Source organism: Balaenoptera acutorostrata, chromosome 14, assembly GCF_949987535.1.
Source record: "Balaenoptera acutorostrata chromosome 14, mBalAcu1.1, whole genome shotgun sequence".
NCBI classification, from domain to species: Eukaryota; Metazoa; Chordata; class Mammalia; order Artiodactyla; family Balaenopteridae; genus Balaenoptera; species Balaenoptera acutorostrata.
The window spans coordinates 58629757-58651548 of record NC_080077.1 but is presented as its reverse complement, the minus strand read 5'-3'; the positions used below and the strand labels follow the sequence as shown (position 1 = coordinate 58651548).

Below are 21792 nucleotides of genomic sequence, written 5' to 3'. Positions count from 1 at the left end.
TATCCTGGATCCCCTCCAGCTTGAATACAAAATAAGACACATTTATTTCATATATCCAAATGATTAAAGCTGAGCCCCTCATTGGGCTAATTTCTAGAAATTGTATCCCCTCAAGTCACCCTGAGCTCTTTCTGAGAGATTTCTAGTGTTCTGCCTTATGCGGGCTCAATGCAGGTACTTCAGTATCTTTCTTACCCATTACAACAATGCTTCTCCACTAGGAGTGACCCCCCAGAGAATGCTCTTCTGTTTTGCATAGCTCTCCTTCATTGGTGACCTCTGATACAAGCTCAGCACCAGGATGGAATGGGCATGGCTGTCTTCTTGGCCACTTTGGAAAGTTGGCATGAGGCTTTCCCACTTCTTCACAACAAAACTAAAACTATATAAAATCACAGACTTTGGTAAGATTGGGGCAGAGCCTCTAGGATAACATGAGGTGGAATACTGGAATGTAACATCAGCTGGAACTGGAGTGGTTTTTCTTAAAAGCCTAATGCCCCAACGTGGGTTTCAGGTTCCCTCACTGTGCCTTTTTGTCTAGCTTCTAGCTGGCCGCCCCACTGGCAGGAGTCAGTTTTCCTCTTAATCTAAATATTTTTCAGACATCTGCTTGCCTTGGAGATTTGACCAAACTGTCACCCCATTTATTTTCAGCCACTGGAAAGAGATTAGGCAGCCCTCTTGACCCATCTAACCCCTATCACCTTGCTCCCCTGGATTACCTTCTTCCTCTGATGGTTACTTTCAGGACAGTTTCCCAGCCCACATCTCTTTTAGTATGCGATCTGGTACCTTGGTTCTAACAGATAAATCCTGGTCCAAAATACTTCCCAAACTCTTGATTGTTCAGTCTTAAGTGATACATGTATGGGACAAAGGCGTTCTGATCCATGTTGTACTTTAACCAATACTGTTGATTCCATTTACTCTGTAGCAGGAGGGAAGTATCAGGATTGTACTTTCCCTCCTACAACTTTCTCGTTTCCATGCCCAGTATCCTTCTGCTTTATATTCTCTCAGTAATATTTCAGGCAGGAAACTACCTCAATCTAGGTTTTTAAGATTTAAGGGGAATCTAGCTAACATAATTTATAGAGTCTGGATTATTCTGAAGGGTACATCAATTACATTACTAAACAGAATGCTTTCCATCTCAGTCTGGAGTATCTGCACTTGATTTACCTCACCATATTCAGGGCTCTCCAAAAGGATATATATGAATATCTGAATAAAAAGTAGGGCCTTCTAGCATGGTCCCTCTGACAACAAAGGATTAATTGGTTCCCAATATAAATCTACCAATCTTCATCCTAGAAGGCAGAAAGTACTAGTAATTCTTATACAAATGTCCCATTTTTTTGTTAGGTTCAGACTTTACCAGTCAGCATAATATATTTCTTTTATAATTCTCTAATTTTTCTACTTTGAAGAGTTTCTATATGGATATATTTCTGAAAAAAATTATGCTTTTTATGTATATGTTCTTTGGAATACTCAATTCACTTGAGTGTCACATGACAATGGAGATGTACATTTAATCATGCACCTCCTTCTACAGTGAGCAAATCATTTAATAAAGAAGATTATATTGAAGGCATAAAGTGTGATGAAACGAATTTTATGCCAATAAGTAAAATAAATATATTTTACTTTCTTTTAGGGATTAGATTTTGTTGTTGTTGTAGGATTATAATTGCTTTACAATGTTGTATTAGTTTCTGCTGTACAGTGAAGTGAATCAGCTATATGTATACCTATATTCCCTCCCTATTGGACCTCCCTCCCACCCCTCCGCATCCCTCCCATCTAGATTGTCACAGAGCACCGAGCTGAGCTTCCTGTGCTTTATAGCATGTTCCCACTAGTTATCTGTTTTACGCATGGTAGTGTATATATGTCAGTCCTAATCTCCCAGTTGGTCCCACCCTCTCCTTCCCCCACCCACCCCCCTGTGTCCACATGTCCATTCTCTACGTCTGTGTCTCTGTTCCTGCCCTGCAAATAGGTTCATCTGTACCATTTTTCTAGATTCCACGTATCAGTTCCTGTGTCAAAAATCAAAACACAAATGTCCTGTCACCTTAAAACAAGCCAATTTTTGTAACTGTTTATAATACATATCATAACCATTCAGTGTATATTCTGAAATCTTAAATTTCATCTGAGGGCCGAATGATTACTAAATTAAACTTCAAGTATATTAAAATAAATACCCTCTAAGGGAATAATATTACATGCTATTTGGAATTACAGCAAATACTGCAAACACCTCTCATATGTTCCTTACAACCACTTGCTTGTTTTCACATAAAAACATTTACCTCTATGCTACTTTCCCCTCACCGGGTATACCATTTGCCTTACACATTTAAATGATTTTTCCCTCCAAACACTTAAAAAATAAATCATGCCTTCCTTAAGGTTTTTTTAGTATCACATAATTTTTTATGTAAAGAAATTAGAGGGACTTCCCTGGTAGCACAGTGGTTAAGAATCCGCCTGCCAATGCAGGGGACACGGGTTCGATCCCTGATCCAGGAAGATCCCACATGCCGCGGAGCAACTAAGCCCCGTGCGCCACAACTACTGAACCTGCGCTTTAGAACCCACAAGCCACAGCTACTGAAGCCCGCGCGCCTAGAGCCCATGCTCCGCAACAAGAGAAGCCACCACAATGAGAAGCCCGCGCACTGCAATGAAGAGTAGCCCCCGCTCGCTGCAACTAGAGAAAGCCAGAGTGCAGCAATGCAGACCCAACACAGCCAAAAATAAAATAAATAAATTTTAAAAAGAAAGAAATTAGAAACTGAATTTTTAATATAAGTCAAACTAAAAAACAAACAAAACATTTACTAAGGTATCTTTCTTTCCATAGTAAACTCATCCAACCTAAAAATGAAAGGGTTTCAATTATCTTTGGCATAACCAAAAGACCTTTTATTACTTTTCTCCTCTGCTCTTATTTGCCACTTCAAAATCAGTCTTTTACTTATCAATAAGAATAAATAGCACAGAATTTTTTTTTTTTTTTTTACTCCAAATCTGTGAACATGTTATATGTGTGTGTCTTACATAATAATTTCCTTGGGAGACTCTTTTTAAGAAAAAATTCTAGCTCTATGATTTTTGGTATATTGTCCATTTGAAGGGCAGAAATTGTTTTACCCAGGAACATGTATTTCATTGTACTTTCTGAGTGAGCATGGTGCCCTGTTCTCTGTAGTAGGGACCCTAAATATTTGTTGATGGTAATAGTGATGGAATCTCTTTACTTTACAAATTCTTTGTACCTACATTCTTGTTCATTCATGTTCTTTCTACCTTATTTCAAACTTCTACCTTCTCTCTCTTGGCATACTTTAATAACCTTCTAAATTATTTTCTGTCTCAAAAAACATTGTTTTCAATCCATACTACAAAATAAATGACAGATTAATATTCATAAATACAACTGTTTCATCTCACTACCTTTCTCAGAAGACTTCAGGGGCTTGTTACTGTTTTCTGAATTTATATCAAATCTCAACACTGGTATTATTTTTTATTGCTTAATCATTTTCTGTTTTCCCCTTACAACACATATTTTCTTCATCAATCTCACATTTGGGCCAATGGAATAACCTCCTGTTTCATGATCTTACTCTCCAGAATCATCCTAAATCCAGCTCTAATGCTGGTATCTTTAGGGAGTGTCCCTGAATTTTCTAAGTAGGATGCAGACCTGCTTAGACTTCTTACACTTCCAACCATCTTCCCTCCAGAACTGTAAATAGATCTGTTTTGTTACTTTTATCACAACTTAGAAACATAGTAGATGTTTGAGTTAGCTACCTACTTGGAAATCAAAATCTTATTCAATAGAGTTACAATTCTACTTTCTAGAAAGGTACCCAGAGATATTCTGCGGAACAGCATGGTAGGTTCTATTCATAACATCAACTTGTTGAACTTCACCATCCTAAATCCATTATTCACTCATCAATTAGGTATTTATTCTAGTCCTTTCTGAATTTGTTTATACAATTATCATTTTGTTCTTTATTTTTCAAAAAGATTCTTCCTAACAGAATGCAGTTAATTGCAGTTATAATATACACAATGAATAGAAGAAAACTAATCTGACATTTTAAAATAAAACTATTATTTGCAGATGCAGAAAACAAAGGCAAATATTTAGTTGTGAAGCATAAGTTAAAAAAAAACTTTATCTCTTACAGGTATAAACTTTTATGCTTCTCTTAAAATTGTAAGGAATCTGGGGCAAATTTTATAGACTATACATCCTCGGGGCTTCCCTGGTGGCACAGTGGTTAAGAATCCACCTGCCAATGCAGGGGACACGGGTTCGAGCCCTGGTCCAGGAAGATCCCACATGCCACAGAGCAACTGACCCTGTGCGTCACAACTGCTAAGCCTGCGAGCCACAACTACTGAGCCCACGTGCCACAACTACTGAAGCCCGCACTCCTAGAGCCCGTGCTCCGCAGCAAGAGAAGCCACTGCAGTGAGAAGCCTGCGCACCACAACGAAGAGTAGCCCCCGCTTGCCGCAACTAGAGAACGCCCCCGCATAGCAACGAATACCCAACACTGCCAAAAATAAATAAATTAATTAAAAAAACATTAAAAAAAAAAAGAATATACATCCTCTATCTTAGTAAACTAAAAAAGAAATACTTTTCTGTCTAAATATCATTTTCTTGTCAAATTAATAAAACTACACATATATGTTAATCTTTTCTTTTTCAGACTATTTTATGTCATTTTTTTCTTTTGATTTTTCAACTCTCTGTACTGTATTGTGAGACATGTTTCTATTCAACATCCTACATTGAGTTTGGCAGAAACACTAATGCCAAGGTTATCCAAATCCTTTATGGCCCTCTGGGCACTAAACATGCTTCAAACCCTGGCTGCCATTTCTATTAAATTTAATTATTCAATTGCAAAAGTTGTGAGTCTGATGACTGAGAAATGCAGATTAAATCAAATCTCAGATTTGTTTTTAAAAATCGAACTTTTCACTGAAAAATTGTTGGCTTGAGCTTTCTCCTTTTGTGCATGCTGTGAAACACAATATATGAGGATGAGAAAGGGGTTAGGGATTGCTGTTAGCCCTAAAGATCATAAGGTTTTTTTGGTCTCTTGAAGTCTGTTAGCTTTTTCTTTCATCTACCCTCCTATCCATCCATCCATCCATCCATTCATCCATCCATCTATCCATTCATCCATTCATTCTTTTGTTCATCTCCTTAGAAAACATTTACATCTCTTCACCTCTGACACAGAGAAAGAAATAGACCCAAGGAAAATCCAGATCATTTTTCTCCCCCCTTATACTGTAGAGCATAATAATACATGTGGAAATAGTTTCTTTGAAGAAGGACTTTCTCATAAGTATGAGAAACCAGAAGTAGTATATTCCTCTAAAATGAGTGTGGCTGATTTCCCTTCTCTATATATTAGAGGGGAAAAATAGCTCATCAGATTATAAATTAAGAAAAATAAATAGTATTAAATATCTTCGAGTTACTATGAATTCCAGAGGTACCTAACTTACAGTCTCTGTTTCTTAAACATTTGATGCATAATGATGTTTCTATGCTGTTTATAGACACCATGCTCAATAAAAAGCTTTAAAAAAATATAATTGCTAAAGTATGTTTCTGTGGTGCATGACCCACTATTATTTGTACTTCTTAGTTTATGTTTTACTTACATGCATGGCTAGGTTTAAACAAAATGTGTACGGTTATTTTGTTATTGACCAACTTCTCCTGCCCTTTTTCTTGTCACTAGGTCATCTGGCCTATATCCCATTCCTACATAGATATGACTTTTAACTATTTACTAAGAAATACTGATTGTAGCAGTAAATCCTGGTTTGAGCCCAGACTGTTTATATGACGGCTCCTTCTGTTTATGTACTTTACTAAACCATCCTCTAGGACAGAGGCTCCACCTGTAATTTTTATTACACGGAAATCTTAGCATTGCATATATTTGTAAGGAGATGCTTAATAAAGGTAATTTGAAGGTATAAATGATGCTACTAAGAATTTTAATTTTGGAGACTCTTAGAGTGCAATGCAAATACCAACCATAAAATTTCTTTTTATAACCTTGTGACCATTTCTGTCATTCTTAGAAATGGTTAAAATTTGCCTTCAAGACATTTTTATTTAGGAGATTGCTTTCAATTATTTAAAATTACTTTAAAAGATTTGTTTGTTTGTTTATTACTCTGATAGCAAGCCCACACATTCACATATGAAAGTCTACAGAAAACATTGTAGCACGAAACTGCATAATTCTATAGCAATGAAAGTCCTCATATATCAACTATGTTCCTTCTCAAAATGAAAATCAATTTTCCTGGAATTCTGTCTTTCAACAGACTCTTACAGAGCTGGAGTAGGAGATAATTAAAAAGACAAGGACCCTCCATGGAAAAGGCTTTGCTTTGAGAGCCCTGATATTCACATCTCTTCCTAGCTATAAGTATATACCAATGAAGAAGAAGCTTCTCTAGTTTGAAAGGAACACACATTCTATACAATATCCATAGCTTTTTTATTTCTGAGCCTTTTGTAATAGATCTAGCTTACATGAAATTTAGTTTCTCAAATAGTTTTAATTTTTCCCTAAAAAAATCTGCTTTTTGGCATTGGTGGAAATTATTAAGAAAAAATATTTAAATCATATAAATTGTATAAGAGAAAAATAAAACTAAATAAAATGCTTAAAACCTCATAATAAGGTGATTTTTATAAAAAGTTACACACAAGTTAATGTTATAAATAAAGCTTTTCAAATAATTAAGTAGATATTAAACTTTATGATTCAAATGGAATTACGTTCCAAAGTTTATTTCATGGATGCTACCTTGAAATATATACAGCAAGTAATATCCTTAGTAAATTCCTAAAATATAAATGGTGTAGAACTGAGTGGCTTAACATTATTGCTGAATTCGTTTAAATGTATTTAGTGTGTTTACAGATGATATAGTGACATATATCCACAATGATCTAATCTTTATATATACATTCTTACTATATCCCATATCTGTTACCCAAATAATAAGTAGAATAGTCCAGTGAATTCTTCATATTCTTGTGTATGCTGACATTTCTATCCAAAGAGTCATCAAATATTTATGCATTTAAACAAAAGCACTAACTGCTTATCGTAAAAAAGTGTTAGAATAATTCTTTAACCAACTATATCCTTTCAGAAGGAATAATTCTAGAAAGATGAGTAAATTCCTAGATAACTAAAGATTAACCCCTTAAGCCCAGGTATACTTATTTTAAATACCATTGCTGGAAATCTTTCTGAATTACTTTCTTTTTTGCCTTCTTAAATAGTACACTGAGCTTGAGGCAGACATTTCTTCTTGATTCAGAATAATCTTCATGAACTTTGTTTATTGTGAAGTGCTAAAACTTCAGCTACAAGTAGTGATGGAGTGGAAGATGTAGCCAAATGGATACAATGCCTGAAACTTGCAGAAACAGCTTAATTATGTTCTTCCTCAGTCACTGAATATAGTGTAGTGGTTCAGAACATAGTCCTTCGAAACACATAGGCTTGAGTTTGAATCTGAGACCTTCCACTTCCACAATCTGTTGTGGTTTGGGAAAGGTTATTTCACATCTGCAAAATTTAGTTTTCTGAATGGTGAACTTCGGGTAATAATATCAACCTCTTAAAGTAGGCATATGGAATAAATGAGATGATTTGTATAAATCACTTAAACTCACTGACTGGTATGTAATAAATATTCAACAAATTGTGATGATGTTCTACACACAGCAATGTGAGAATTAGGGAAGGACAAGTCAGGATAAACAAAGGTGGAAAGTTACACCTAGATGTTTCGGAGTCTGTTATTGTCGTCTCCATAACTGGTTTTCTTATTTTCTGCTGTCACTCACTGTCTTACTTTCAAAGTCTTTAATCCATTTTGAGTTGATTCTTGTATGTGGTGTAAAATGGGGGTCCAGTTTCATTCTTTTGCATGTGTATCCAGTTTTCCCAGCACCATTTTTGAAGAGGCTCTCCGTTTCCCATTGTATATTCTTGGCTCCTTTGTTACATAAATTAATTGACCAAATATGCATGGGTTCATTTTTGGGCTCTCTATTCTGTTCCATTAATCTATATGTCTGTTTTTATGCCAATATCATACTTTTTTGATTAGTAAAGCTTTGTAATATAGTTAGAAATCAAGAGGCTGAAATGGCTCCAGCTTTGTTCTTCTTTCCGATGATTGCTTTGGCTGTTCCGGGTCTTTTATGGTTCCATACAAATTTTAGGACTGTTTTTTCTATTTCTATGAAAAATGCCATTTGAATTTTAATAGGGATGCATTGAATTTGTCAAATGCTTTAGGTAATATGAACATTTCAACAATATTATTTCTTCCAATTCATGAGCATAGAATATCTTTCCATTTTATTTGTGTCTTCTTCAATTTTTTTTATGAATGTCTTATAGTTTTCAATGTACAGGTCTTTCACCTCTTAGATTAATTTCTAGGTATTTTATTCTTTTTGATGCAATTGTAAACAGGATTGTTTCTTAATTTCCCTTCCTCATAGTTTGTTAGTGTATAGAAATGCAGCTGATTTTTGTACAGTGATCTTGTATTCTGAAGCTTTCCTGTGTTTGTTTATTAGTCCTATCAGTTTTTTGGTGACATCTTTAGGATTTTCTACATATAGCATCATGGCATCTGCAAACAATAACAGTTTTACTTCTTCCTTTCCAGTTTGGATTCCTTTTTTAAAATTTCTTTCTTTTTGTCTGATTTCTGTGGCGAGGGATTCCAATACTATGTTGAATAAAAGTGGCAAGAGTGAGCATCCTTGTCTTGCTCCTGTTCTTAGAGGAAATGCTTTCAGCTGTTCACTGTTGAGTATGATGTTAGCTATGGGTTTGCATATATGGCCTTTATTATTTGATGTATATTCCCTCTATACCCAGTTTGTTGAGAGTTTTTATCATGAAAAATGTTGAATTTTGTCAAGTGCTTTTTCTGTATCTATTGAGATAATTATATTATTTTTATCTTTCATTTTGTTAATGTGGTGTGTCACAGTGATTTGTGTATGTTGAACTATCCTTGCATCCCTGGAATAAATCCCACTTGATCGTATTGTATGATCCTTTTAATGCACTGTTGAACTAGTTTGCTTATATTTTGTTGAGGATTTTTGCATCTATGTTCACCAGGAATATTGACCTGTAATTTTTTTTTTCTGGTAGTGTTCTTACCTGGTTTTGGCATCAGGGTATTGCTGGCCTTGTAAAATCAGTTTGAAAGTTTTCCCACTCTTGTATATTTTGGAAGAGTTTGAAGATTGGTATTTGTTCTTCTTGAAATGTTTGGTAGAATTCACCAGTAAAGCCATCTCATTCTGGACTTTTCTTTGTTGGGAGGTTTGATTACTGATTTAATCTCCTTACTAGTAATTGGTGTGTTCAGGTTTTGCATTTCCTCATGATTCAGGCTTGATAGATTGTATATTTCTAGGAATTTATCAATTACTCCAGGTTGTCCAATTTGTTGGCATATAATTGTTTATAGTAGTCTCATGATCCTTTGTATTTGTGTGGTATCAATTGTAATGTCTCTTTATTCATTTTTGTTTTTTTTTTAATTTGAGTCCTCGCTCTTTTTTTCTTGGTTAATATAGCAAATGCTTTGTCTGTGGTAGTTTTATTTTTCTTATTTTTAACTCCAAAAATATATATTTCTTCCCCTGCCCCATACCAGCACTCTCCCCTCCACCACAATTATTTCTCAGTTTGAAATCACTCTGATATCCTTAGTTTTGTTGTAGCAAATATTTTACTTTAAGTGTTTATAATATAACATGGTATGAACACTTTAAACATTTATATTAAACTACAGCTGAATTCATTTTATAATTAAAAGGATGGAAACAAATAGTAGAACAGGAGATGCCATCACAATGAGGCCAAGGTTAGTTGTTTTATTTTTTGCTTAGAGATTAAAATCTATTGTAGATGTGTGTTCCCTTTAGAGGCACTCAAGCATAAATGGAGGTTGAGATTCACTACAATGCAATTCAAAATTTATTATAAGATGCTGCCTGTCCCAAAACATAGGTATTATTTTCTACGATAGCAACTTTGTCCTTTTAGTTGGCCTCAGTTTCTTGTTTTAGAATCATTTTAAATTGGATAATTAGTGTGTGGTGGTGGTATTGTTCTGGTGATGGTGATGGAAGTCTTGTCTACTAAAGGGCTGTGACATGAAGAGTGTAGGAAGACCTCAAAATTTGTTCTAATCCTCTTTTATAGAATATTTTTACATTATATGGTTCATCCTGATAAGTTTAGGGCTGGTGAGATTTCTGGTCATAGATAGTCCAGAAGCAGATCCCCACCCTGAGCAGCCAGGAAGCAGCATGTTGATGGGGACAAAGACAGTCCAAGGAAACAAAGCTAACTATTGAAAGAAGCCACAATTCTGAAGATGTATATTCCTCTTTAATAATCGATCTGAGAATCAGCCCTCATACTCACTTTGTTCAGTGATCCATTTCTTTTCCTTCTAGAGTATTTCTATCATCTGAACTCACATGTGAGCAAATTACAGACTTAGTCTTATTTATTTCTAAATCTCTGGGGTTTAGCACAGTGCCTGGCACATTGTGTCATAATGCGTGATAACCTTGTGATAGATCTGTTTTTGCCAAATGTGACTTCTGCATGTTGTATACTCATCTTTTTGAGGGGTGTTCATGTATTATAGACCACTTTAAACCTTTTGTGGGACAGGGCAAAAATTCAAATAACATTCCAATACAGATAAGCAGTCAGCACTTACCAAATTTAAATTGAGAATTAGGAAACAGCAAAAGCTAAGGAGTGTGCCACGCCCACCCTGGTAGAGTTTAAAAGGTGATTCTAGAGGAAATGTCCTTTAAATTATAAAAATATTTTGCCAAAATATTAAACTCTAACTGGACTCTGGTTAGTTTCTCCATTTAAGAAAGATCATGTAACTTACAAGCAGTTCCCATCATGTTGTGTTTCTCTGCAATGCACTCAAATGTTTAGTTTATACTGTGAAAAGGAGTTTAGGTCTTGATTACTCTTGTTATTGAGATTATGTATAGAAGTATATCACAGAACATAAAATGAATGGGAATATTATTTGAGGATAAATAATAGGTGTTATACAAACCATTTATTAAAAAATAAAGGGGTAATAAAAAGTAACTGCAGATTTAGTAACAGCAAAGATGAGTTTCAAATCCAGTTGAAGCAACTGTGGTATGAATAAGCTGTTAAAATATATGTATATTTCCGATGAGTTCTAATGTAAGAGTGTTACCTCTTTACTTCGTTAAAAGGAAAAGAAAACATGTAAGTAAAGAGTTCCATACTCCATTTTTGGACAGTAAAGTTATGCTGTGGCAGAACTGGAAAGCAGGCAAGGTGTACATTAAGCGTTTCACTGGTCATTATTAAATCTTCATTACCATATCTTAGGACTGCCTAGTACCATGCATGTGCAGGGCTTACTTTTTTAAAAACAGTAGAAAGCAGACTGCTAGTGTAATGTGTTGTAAAATCTGGTTTACTGGATATTTCAATGGGGAAAAATGTGAATCTAGAATGCCAAGTTTAAGACTAAATTTAAAATTTTTAATCTAAGATGTACAATATCAGATAATCATATTAAATAGTATCATTTTTCAAAACAGCTATTAAATTAGCTAACATGAGGATTTCAAATACGTAATTTAGGATAATATTTATCTTTAATAAAAAGTTCCTGTATTCATTTCTTGAAAATGCTGTTCTTACTTATGTGATGGGCGAAATTAGATTAAAATAAATTCCTCTATAATATTGTGAAGAGCTGAATTTTCAAATGCAAATATCTTGCACCTGGTATTATTTAATATTATCATACAATGTATTCATATTTCAGAATAATTTTATTACTTCTCATATGCAATATATGTTATTTATTTTTATTATTTTCAAAGATAAGAGATAGAGCACAATGAAATTGTCCTTAAGCCTCAACCAATTAAGTTCCCCATTATAAATAGATGGTAACAATGCAATAGCATTGTACTAGGTAAACTTATGTTAATTCAGTATATATATGTAATACTTTTCTAAATTTTTTGCTGGCAGACCAGGCTTTTAATTAAACACAGGTGAAAAAATTAGACATTAATATCTGAAAAAAAGTTTCAATTAAATAAAATCAAATAAAAATGAATGTGTACAATAGTACAAAGTGGAAATGATCATACTGTAAGTCCATAAGCTTTATTTTATTATTTTTTTAACATCTTTATTGGAGTATAATTGCTTTACAATGGTGTGTTAGTTTCTGCTGTATAACAAAGTGAATCACCTATATGTATACATATATCCCCAAAACCCCTCCCTCTTGCGTCTCCCTCCCACCCTCCCTATCCCACCCCTCTAGGTGGTCACAAAGCACCAAGCTGATCTCCCTGTGCTATGTGGCTGCTTCCCACTAGCCATCTATTTTACGTTTGGTAGTGTATATATGTCAGTGCCACTCTCTCACTTTGTCCCAGCTTACCCTTCCCCCTCCCTGTGTCCCTAAGTCCACTCTCTACGTCTGCGTCTTTATTCCTGTCCTGCCCCTAGGTTCTTCAGAACCTTTTTTTTTTTTTTAGATTCCATATATATGTGTTAGCATATGGTATCTGTTTTTCTCTTTCTGACTTACTTCATTCTCTATGACAGACTCTAGGTTCATCCCCCTCACTACACATAATTTCATTTCTTTTTATGGCTGAGTAATATTCCATTGTATATATATGTGCCACATCTTCGTTATCCATTCATCTGTCGATGGACACTTAGGTTGCTTCCATGTTCTGACTATTGTAAATACAGCTGCAATGAACATTGTGGTACATGACTCTTTTTGACCTATGGTTTTCTCAGGGTATATGCCCAGTAGTGAGATTGCTGAGTCGTATGGTAGTTCTATTTTTAGTTTTCTAAGGAACCTCCATACTGTTCTCCATAGTAGCTGTATCAATTTACATTCCTACTAACAGTGGAGGAGGGTTCCCTTTTCTCCACACCCTCTCCAGCATTTATTGTTTTAAGATTTTTTGATGATGGCCAATCTGACTGGTGTGACGTGATACCTCATTGTAGTTTTGATTTCATTTCTCTAATGATCCGTGATGTTGAGCATCCTTTTATGTGTTTCTTGGCAATCTGTATATCTTCTTTGCAGAAATGTCTATTTAGGTCTTCTGCCCATTTTTCGATTGGGTTGTTTGTTTTTATGATATTCAGCTGCATGAGATGCTTATATATTTTGGAGATTAATCCTTTGTCAGTTGCTTCATTTACAAATATTTTCTCCCATTCTAAGGGTTGTCTTTTCATTTTGTTTATGTTTTCCTTTGCTGTGCAAAAGCTTTTAAGTTTCATTACGTCCCATTTGTTTATTTTTGTTTTTATTTCCATTTCTCTAGGAGGTGGGTCAAAAGGGATCTTGCTGTGATTTATGTCATAGAGTGTTCTGCCTATGTTTTCCTCTAAGAGTTTTATACTATCTGGTCTTACATTTAGGTCTTTAATCCATTTTGAGTTTATTTTTGTGTATGGTGTTAGGAAGTGTTCTAATTTCATTCTTTTACATGTCGCTGTCCAGTTTCCCCAGCACCACTTGTTGAAGAGACTGTCTTTTCTCCATTGTATATTCTTGCCTCCTTTGTCAAAGATAAGGTGACCATATGTGCATGGGTTTATCTCTGGGCTTTCTATCCTGTTCCATTGATCTATATTTCTGTTTTTGTGCCAGTACCATACTGTCTTGATTACTGTAGCTTCGTAGTATAGTATGAAGTCTGGGAGCCTGATTCCTCCAGTTCCATTTTTCTTTCTCAAGATTGCTTTGGCTATTCAGGGTCTTCTGTGTTTCCATACAAATTGTGAAATTTTTTGTTTTAGTTCTGTGAAAAATGCCATTGGTAGTTTGATCGGGATTGCATTGAATCTGTAGATTGCTTTGGGTAGTATAGTAATTTTGACAATGTTGATTCTTCAAATCCAAGAACATGGTATATCTCTCCATCTGTTTCTATCATCTTTAATTTCTTTCATCAGTGTCTTATAGTTTTCTGCATACAAGTCTCTTGTCTCCATAGGTAGGTTTATTCCTAGCTGTTTTATTCTTTTTGTTGCAATGGTAAATGGGAGTGTTTCCTTAATTTCTCTTTCATATTTTTCATCATTAGTGTATAGGAATGCAAGAAATTTCTGTGCATTAATTTTGTATCCTGCTACTTTACCAAATTCATTGATTAGCTCGAGTAGTTTTCTGGTAGAATCTTTAGGATTTTCTATATATAGTATCATGTCATCTGCAAACAGTGAATGCTTTATTTCATCTTTTCTGATTTGGATTCCTTTTATTTCTTTTTCTTTTCTTTTATTTCTTTTTCTTCTCTGATTGCTGTGGCTAAAACTTCCGTAACTATATTGAATAATAATGGTGAGAGTGGACACCTGTCTTGTCTTGTCCCTGATCTTAGAGGAAATGGTTTGTCTTGTTTCTGATCTTAGAGGAAATAGTTTCATTTTTCACCATTGAGAATAATGTTAGCTGTGTGTTTGTCATATATGGCCTGTATTATGTTGAGGTAAGTTCCCTCTATGCCTACTTTCTGGAGGGTTTTTATCATAAATGGGTGTTGAATTTTGTCAAAAGCTTTTTCTGCATCTATTGAGATGATCATATGGTTTTTCTCCTTCAATTTGTTAATATGGTGAATCACATTGATTGATTTGCATATATTGAAGAATCCTTGCATTCCTGGGATAAACCCCACTTGATCATGGTGTATGATCCTTTTAATGTGCTATTGGATTCTGTTTGCTAGTATTTTGTTGAGGATTTTTGCATCGGTGTTCATCAGTGATATTGGCCTGTAGTTTTCTTTCTTTGTGACATATTGGTCTGGTTTTGGTATCAGGGTGATGGTGGCCTCGTAGAATGAGTTTGGGAGTGTTCCTCCCTCTACTATATTTTGGAAGAGTTTAAGAAGGATAGGTGTTAGCTCTTCCCTAAATGTTTGATAGAGTTCGTCTGTAAAGCCATCTGGTCCTGGGCTTTTGTTTGTTGGAATATTTTTAATCACAGTGTCAATTTCAGTGCTTGTGATTGGTCTGTTTATGATCACATGATCATAAACAGACCAATCTCTCATGATCCTTTGTATTTCTACAGTGTCAGTTGTTACTTCTTCTTTTTCCTTTCTAATTCTATTGATTTGAGTCTTCTCACTTTTTTTCTTGATGCGTCTGGCTAATGGTTTATCAATTTTGTTTATCTTCTCAAAGAACTAGCTTTTAGTTTTATTGATATTTGCTATTGTTTCCTTCATTTCTTTTTCATTTATTTCTGATCTGATCTTTATGATTTCTTTCCTTCTGTTAATTTTGTGGGTTTTTTTGTTCTTCTTTCTCTAATTGCTTTAGATGTAAGGTTAGGTTGTTTATTTGAGATGTTTCTTGAGGTAGGATTGTATTGCTATAAACTTCTCTCTTAGAACTGCTTTTAGTGCATCCCATAGGTTTTGGGTCATCGTGTTTTCATTGTCATTTGTTTCTAGGTATTTTTTGATTTCCTCTTTGATTTCTTCAGGGATCTCTTGGTTATTTAGCAGTGTATTGTTTAGCCTCCATGTGTTTGTGTTTTTACAGACTTTTTCCTGAAATTGATATCTAGTCTCATAGCATTGTGGTCGGAAAAGATACTTGATATGATTTCAATTTTCTTAAATTTACCAAGGCTTGATATGTGACCCAAGATATGATCTATCCTGGAGAATGTTCCATGAGCACTTGAGAAGAAAGTGTATTCTCTTGTTTTTGGATGGAATGTCCTATAAATATCAATTAAGTCCACCTTGTTTAATGTATCATTTAAAGCTTGTGTTTCCTTATTTATTTTCATTTTGGATGATCTGTCCATTGGTGAAAGTGGCGTGTTAAAGTCCCCTACTATGATTGTGTTACTGTCAATTTCCCATTTTATGGCTGTTAGCATTTGCCTTATGTACTGAGGTGCTCCTATGTTGTGTGCATAAATATTTACAATTGTTATATCTTCTTTTTGGATTGATCCCTTGATCATTATGTAGTGTCCATCTTTGTCTCTTGTAATAGTCTTTGTTTTAAAGTCTATTTTGTCTGATACGAGAATTGCTACTTCAACTTTCTTTTGTTTCCATTTGCAGGGAATATCTTTTTCCATCCCCTCACTTTCAGTCTGTATGTGTCCCTAGGTCTGAAGTGGGTATCTTGTAGACAGCATATATACAGGTCTTGTTTTTGTATCCATTCAGCCAGTCTGTGTCTTTTGGTTGGAGCATTTAAGACATTTACACTTAAGGTAATTATTGATATGTATGTTCCTATTCCCATTTTATTAATTGTTTTTGGTTTGTTATTGTTGGTCTTTTCCTTCTCTTGTGTCTCCTGACTAGAGAAGTTCCTTTAGCATTTGTTGTAAAGCTGGTTTGGTGGTGCTGAATTCTCTTAGCTTTTGCTTGTCTGTTAAGGTTTTAATTTCTCCATCGAATCTGAATGAGATCCTTGCTGGGTAGGGTAATCTTGGTTGTCAGTTTCTCCCTTTCATCACTTTAAATATGTCCTGCCACTCCCTTCTGGCTTGTAGAGTTTCTGCTGAAAGATCAGCTGTTAACCTAATGGGGGATTCCCTTGTATGTTATTTGTTGTTTTTCCCTTTCTGCTTTTAATATTTTTCTTTGTATTTAATTTTTGATAGTTTGATTAATATGTGTCTTGGCGTGTTTCTCCTCATATTTATCCTGTATGGGACTCACTGCGCTTCCTGGACTTGATTGACTATTACCTTTCCCATATTAGGGAAGTTTTCAACTATAATCTCTTCAAATATTTTCTCAGTCCCTTTCTTTTTCTCTTCTTCTTCTGGGACCCATATAATTCGAATGTTGGTGCATTTAATGTTGTCCCAGAAGTCTCTAAGACTGTCCTCAATTCTTTTCATTCTTTTTTCTTTATTCTGCTCTGTGGCAGTTATTTCCACTGTTTTATCTTCCAGGTTACTTATCCGTTATTCTGCCTCAGTTATTCTGCTATTAATTCCTTCTAGAGAATGTTTAATTTCTTTTATTGTGTTGTTCATCATTGTTTGTTTGCTCTTTCATTCTTCTTGGTCCTTGTTTAACGTTTCTTGTGTTTTCTCCATTCTATTTCTAAGATTTTGGATCCTCTTTACTCTCATTACTCTGAATTCTTTTTCAAGTAGACTGCCCATTTCCTCTTCATTTGTTTGGTCTGGTGGGTTTTTACCTTGCTCCTTCCTCTGCTGTGTGTTTCTCTGTCTTCTCATTTTGCTTAACTTACTGTGTTTGGGGTCTCCTTTTCACAGGCTTCAGGTTTGTAGTTCCCGTTGTTTTTGGTGTCTGCCCCCAGTGGCTAAGGTTGTTTCAGTGGGTTGTGTAGGCTTCCTGGTGGAGGGGACTAGTGCCTGTGTTCTAGTGGATGAGGCTGGATCTTGTCTTTCTGGTGGGCAGGACCGCATCCGGAAGTGTGTTTTGTGGTGCCTGTAACCTTATTATGATTTTAGGCAGCCTCTCTGCTAATGGGTGGGGTTGTGTTCCTGTCTTGCTAGTTGTTTGGTATAGGGTGTCCAGCTCTGTGTCTTTCCAGTCATTGAGTGGAGCTGGGTCTTAGCACTGAAATGGAGATCTCTGGGAGATCTTTTGCCATTTGATATTACATGGATCTGGGAGGTCTCTGGTGGACCAATATCCTGAACTCGGCTCTCCCACCTCAGAGGCATAGGCCTGACACCCGGCTGGAGCACCAAGGCCCTGTCAGCCACACAGCTCAGAAGAAAAGGGATAAAAAAAGAAAGGAAGAAAGAAAAAATTAAATATAATAATATAAAGTTATTAAAATAAAAATATATTAAAAATTAAAAAATTAAAAAGTAATAAAAAAAGAAAAAAAGAGAATGACAGAAAGAACAGAGTAACCAAACGAAAAAACAAATCCACTAGTGATAACAAGCACTAAAAACTATACTAAAACAAACAAACAAACAAAAAACAAAAACAGACAGACAGAACCCTTGGATAAATGGTAAAAGCAAAGCTATACAGACAAAATCACACAAAGAAGCATATACATACACACTCACAGAAAGAGAAAAAAGGAAAAATATCTATATATCCATATCTATATATATATATTTAAAAAAAGGAAGAGAGCAACCAAATCAATAAACAAATCTACCAGTGATAATAAACTCTAAATACTAAACTAAGGTAAACATAAAACCAGAAACAAATTAGATGCAGAAAGCAAACCCCAGACCTACAGTTGCTCCCGAAGTCCACCACTGCAATTTTGGGATGATTCATTGTCTATTCAGGTATTCCAGAGATTCAGGGTACATCAAATTGATTGTGGACATTTAATCTGCTGCTCCTGAGGCTGCTGGGAGAGATTTCCCTTTCTCTTCTTTGTTCGCACAGCTCCTGGGGTTCAGCTTTGGATTTGGCCCCGCCTCTGCATGTAGGTTGCCTGAGGGCATCTCTTCTTCACTCAGACAGGACAGGGTTAAAGTAGCAGGTGATTAGGCGGCTCTGGCTCACTCAGGCCGGGGATAGGGAGGGGTGCAGAATGCGGGGCGAGCCTGCGGCGGCAGAGGCCAGTGTGACGTTGCAACAGCCTGAGGCGCGCCGTGTGTTCTCCCGGGGAAGTTGTCCCTGGATCGCAGGACCTTGGCAGTGGCAGGCTGCACAGGCTCCCGGGAGGGGATGTCTGGATAGTGACCTGTGCTTGCACACAGGCTTCTTGGTGGCTGCAGCAGCAGCCTTAGCGTCTCATGCCCGTCTCTGGTGTCCGCGCTGATAGCCATGGCTCGCGCCCGTCTGTAGAGCTCGTTTAGGCAGTGCTCTGAATCCCCTCTCCTCGTGCACCCCAAAACAATGGTCTTTTGCCTCTTAGGCAGTTCCAGACTCTTTCCCGGACTCCCTGCCAGCTAGCTGTGGTGCACTAGCCCCCTTCAGGCTGTGTTCACGCAGCCAACCCCAGTCCTCTCCCTGGGATCTGACCTCCGAAGCCAGTGCCTCAGCTCCCAGCCCCCACCAGCCCTAGCAGGTGAGTAGACGAGCCTCTCAGGCTGGTGAGTGCTGATTGGCACTGATCCTCTTTGCGGGAATCTCTCCGTTTTGCCCTCTGCACCCCTGTTGCTGTGCTCTTCTCTGTGGCTCCAAAGCTTCCCCCCCGCCACCCCCTGTCTCCGCCAGTGAAGGGGCTTCCTAGTGTGTGGAAACTTCCTCCTTCACAGCTCCCTCCCACTGGTGCAGGTCCCATCCCTATTGTTTTGTCTCTGTTTGTTTCTTCTTTTTTCTTTTCCCCTACCCAGGTACGTGGGGAGTTTCTTGCCTTTTGGGAAGTCTGAGGTCTTCTGCCAGCGTTCAGTAGGTGTTCTGTAGGAGTCGTTCCACATGTAGATGTATTTCTATGTATTTGTAGGGAGGAAGGTGATCTCCACGTCTTACTTCTCCGCCGTCTTGAAGGTCTCCCCATAAGCTTTATATTATTTCCGTTCAGGAGTTTTGGGAGCATTTGAGATGTAACCATTCCATATTAGTAAATACATCTTTTATTTTGCTGGTAATCTGAGATTAAACATACAAGTATGTGACTTTTTATTTATTTATTTATTTATGGCATATTGGGTGTTTTGTTTTTAGTTGAATCATTATTTCATGTAGAAAATATAAACAGTATTCTGTTGCTTAATTCCATTAATCGAACATATTTCTGAGGCTCTCTCAAATATATAGTAATTTTGTTTTTGTTTTTATTTAAACCATTAAGCTCTAGCTTTATAATTCTCACACAGTAAGGCAGGAGATTAATTATGGGCATTTGCTGCTGGTCACATTTTGCATTATATTGTCTTAAATTAACATCTGTATCCTAGTCTGCGTGTCCTCTCATTATCATTTCCATTTCATTTCCTCACCCGGCATTAAAGGTTCCTTTGCTGTGTAACCTATGTGAGAATTTCTATGTTTCTACCCCCTCTACTTTCAATCTAGAGATTTGTCTGGAAAGGCTAACTAATAAGCAGTTGTCATTCTGCTAAACAACCAGAGTATTTGAATGTAAAATTTGTGCCTTTAATAGGACAAATTATGGTATAATAAACATGGATAGTTTGTTGAGTATATCAAATTTCCGCACATGCTCTCCAAGGGGCTCAGTTTCCTCTGATGAGGAATAAAAAACATCTCTCTCAGCACTTGCAATGTCAGTAGGCATTGGCAGAGGTTACAAGGGAGTCACTAATTCTAGGGAGTACTTCAAACCATGCTTCTTGCTCTAAATTTTGTGAGCCTGAAGGACCTTGTAATCTGTAGGAAATCTTCAGTCGCTGCTATAATCATGATGACATTTGTAATCTTTATGCAGTGATAATTAAGACATCTAAACCTGATATTCCACTAGGATCAGTATGAGTTATAAAATTAATCGCCATTTTTGCCCAGGGGAATTATTTATCTGGGGTAAGTATGCTTCACGTCTAGTGTTTGTGTGTAGGAAATTGACATGCTAATCAAGATTTTTATATTGATATACAGGGTGATACACATTGGGCAAAAATCTGTCACATAATGCATAGAAATGGATTTTTATATTGACTTCCAATGCTAAATTAATCTCTTTTGCTATTTTCCTACCAGGACATAAAAAAAATATATGAAGTGTATAGAAAAAATATATGAAGTGTTAAGAAAAATAACATTTATATATTACTTTCCTGTACAACTGAGGAGAATTGCTGCATAATATAGGATAAGTGAACTTAAAAGTTTTGACTACTTGTCTGTCTTTTTATTTTATTTTATTATTCTTTTTGCCTGCATTGGGTCTTCGTTGCTGCGCGTGGGCTTTCTCTAGTAGTGGCGAGCGGGGGCTACTCTTTGTTGCAGTGTGTGGGCTTCTCATTGTGGTGTTTCTCTTGTTGCGAAGCATGGGCTCTAGGCACGTGGGCTTCAGTAGTTGCGGCACATGGGCTCAGTAGTTGCAGCACATGAGCCCTAGAGCTCGCGAGTTTCAGTAGTCGTGGTACATGGGCTCAGTAGCTGAAGTGTGTGGGCTTAGTAGCTGTGGTGCACAGGCTCTAGGGTGTGTGGGCTTCAGTAGTTGTGGCTCGCGGGCTCTAGAGTGCAGGCTCAGTAGTTGTGGCGCACGGGCTTAGTTGCTCCGCGGCATGCGGGATCTTCCCAGACCAGGGATTGAACCCATGTCCCCTGCATTGACAGGCAGATTCTTCACCACTGCGCCACCAGGGAAGTCCTACTTGTCTTTTAAGTGTATGCTTTTATCTAAGAGTTTTGTTGGACAGGTACTAGAGAGTCACAAACAAGAGCCATTTCAGAAAAAAAAAGTCCCTCTGATACATAAATAAAGCTACCTTCTATAAATATATTATGAACACATCCTGTTTTTATATCTGGCAATATAATCATCTTGTTTTTAGGAGCAAATGATGAGAATTTCAACCTTGTTTAAGAAAGGTCTTTACAATGGTGTTTGGGATTAGAATATAGACATTTTAAAGGTGTCATTAAAAATCAAGTAATAGGCTGTTGATTACATCTCGTTTGCTTTCTTTGACAGCTGGGTTCCAGTTGGTTACGTATGGGTAAAAAAAAAAAAAAAA

The 21792-nt window shown here is 36.4% G+C and overlaps 1 protein-coding gene across 7 annotated transcripts in view; it reads left to right on the top strand.

Moving 5' to 3' along the window:
• The window catches only part of GRIK2 (glutamate ionotropic receptor kainate type subunit 2), a 639626-nt gene that overhangs the window by 187441 nt on the left and 430393 nt on the right, over positions 1 to 21792 (top strand). The gene's annotated exons all lie outside the window — the stretch shown is intronic.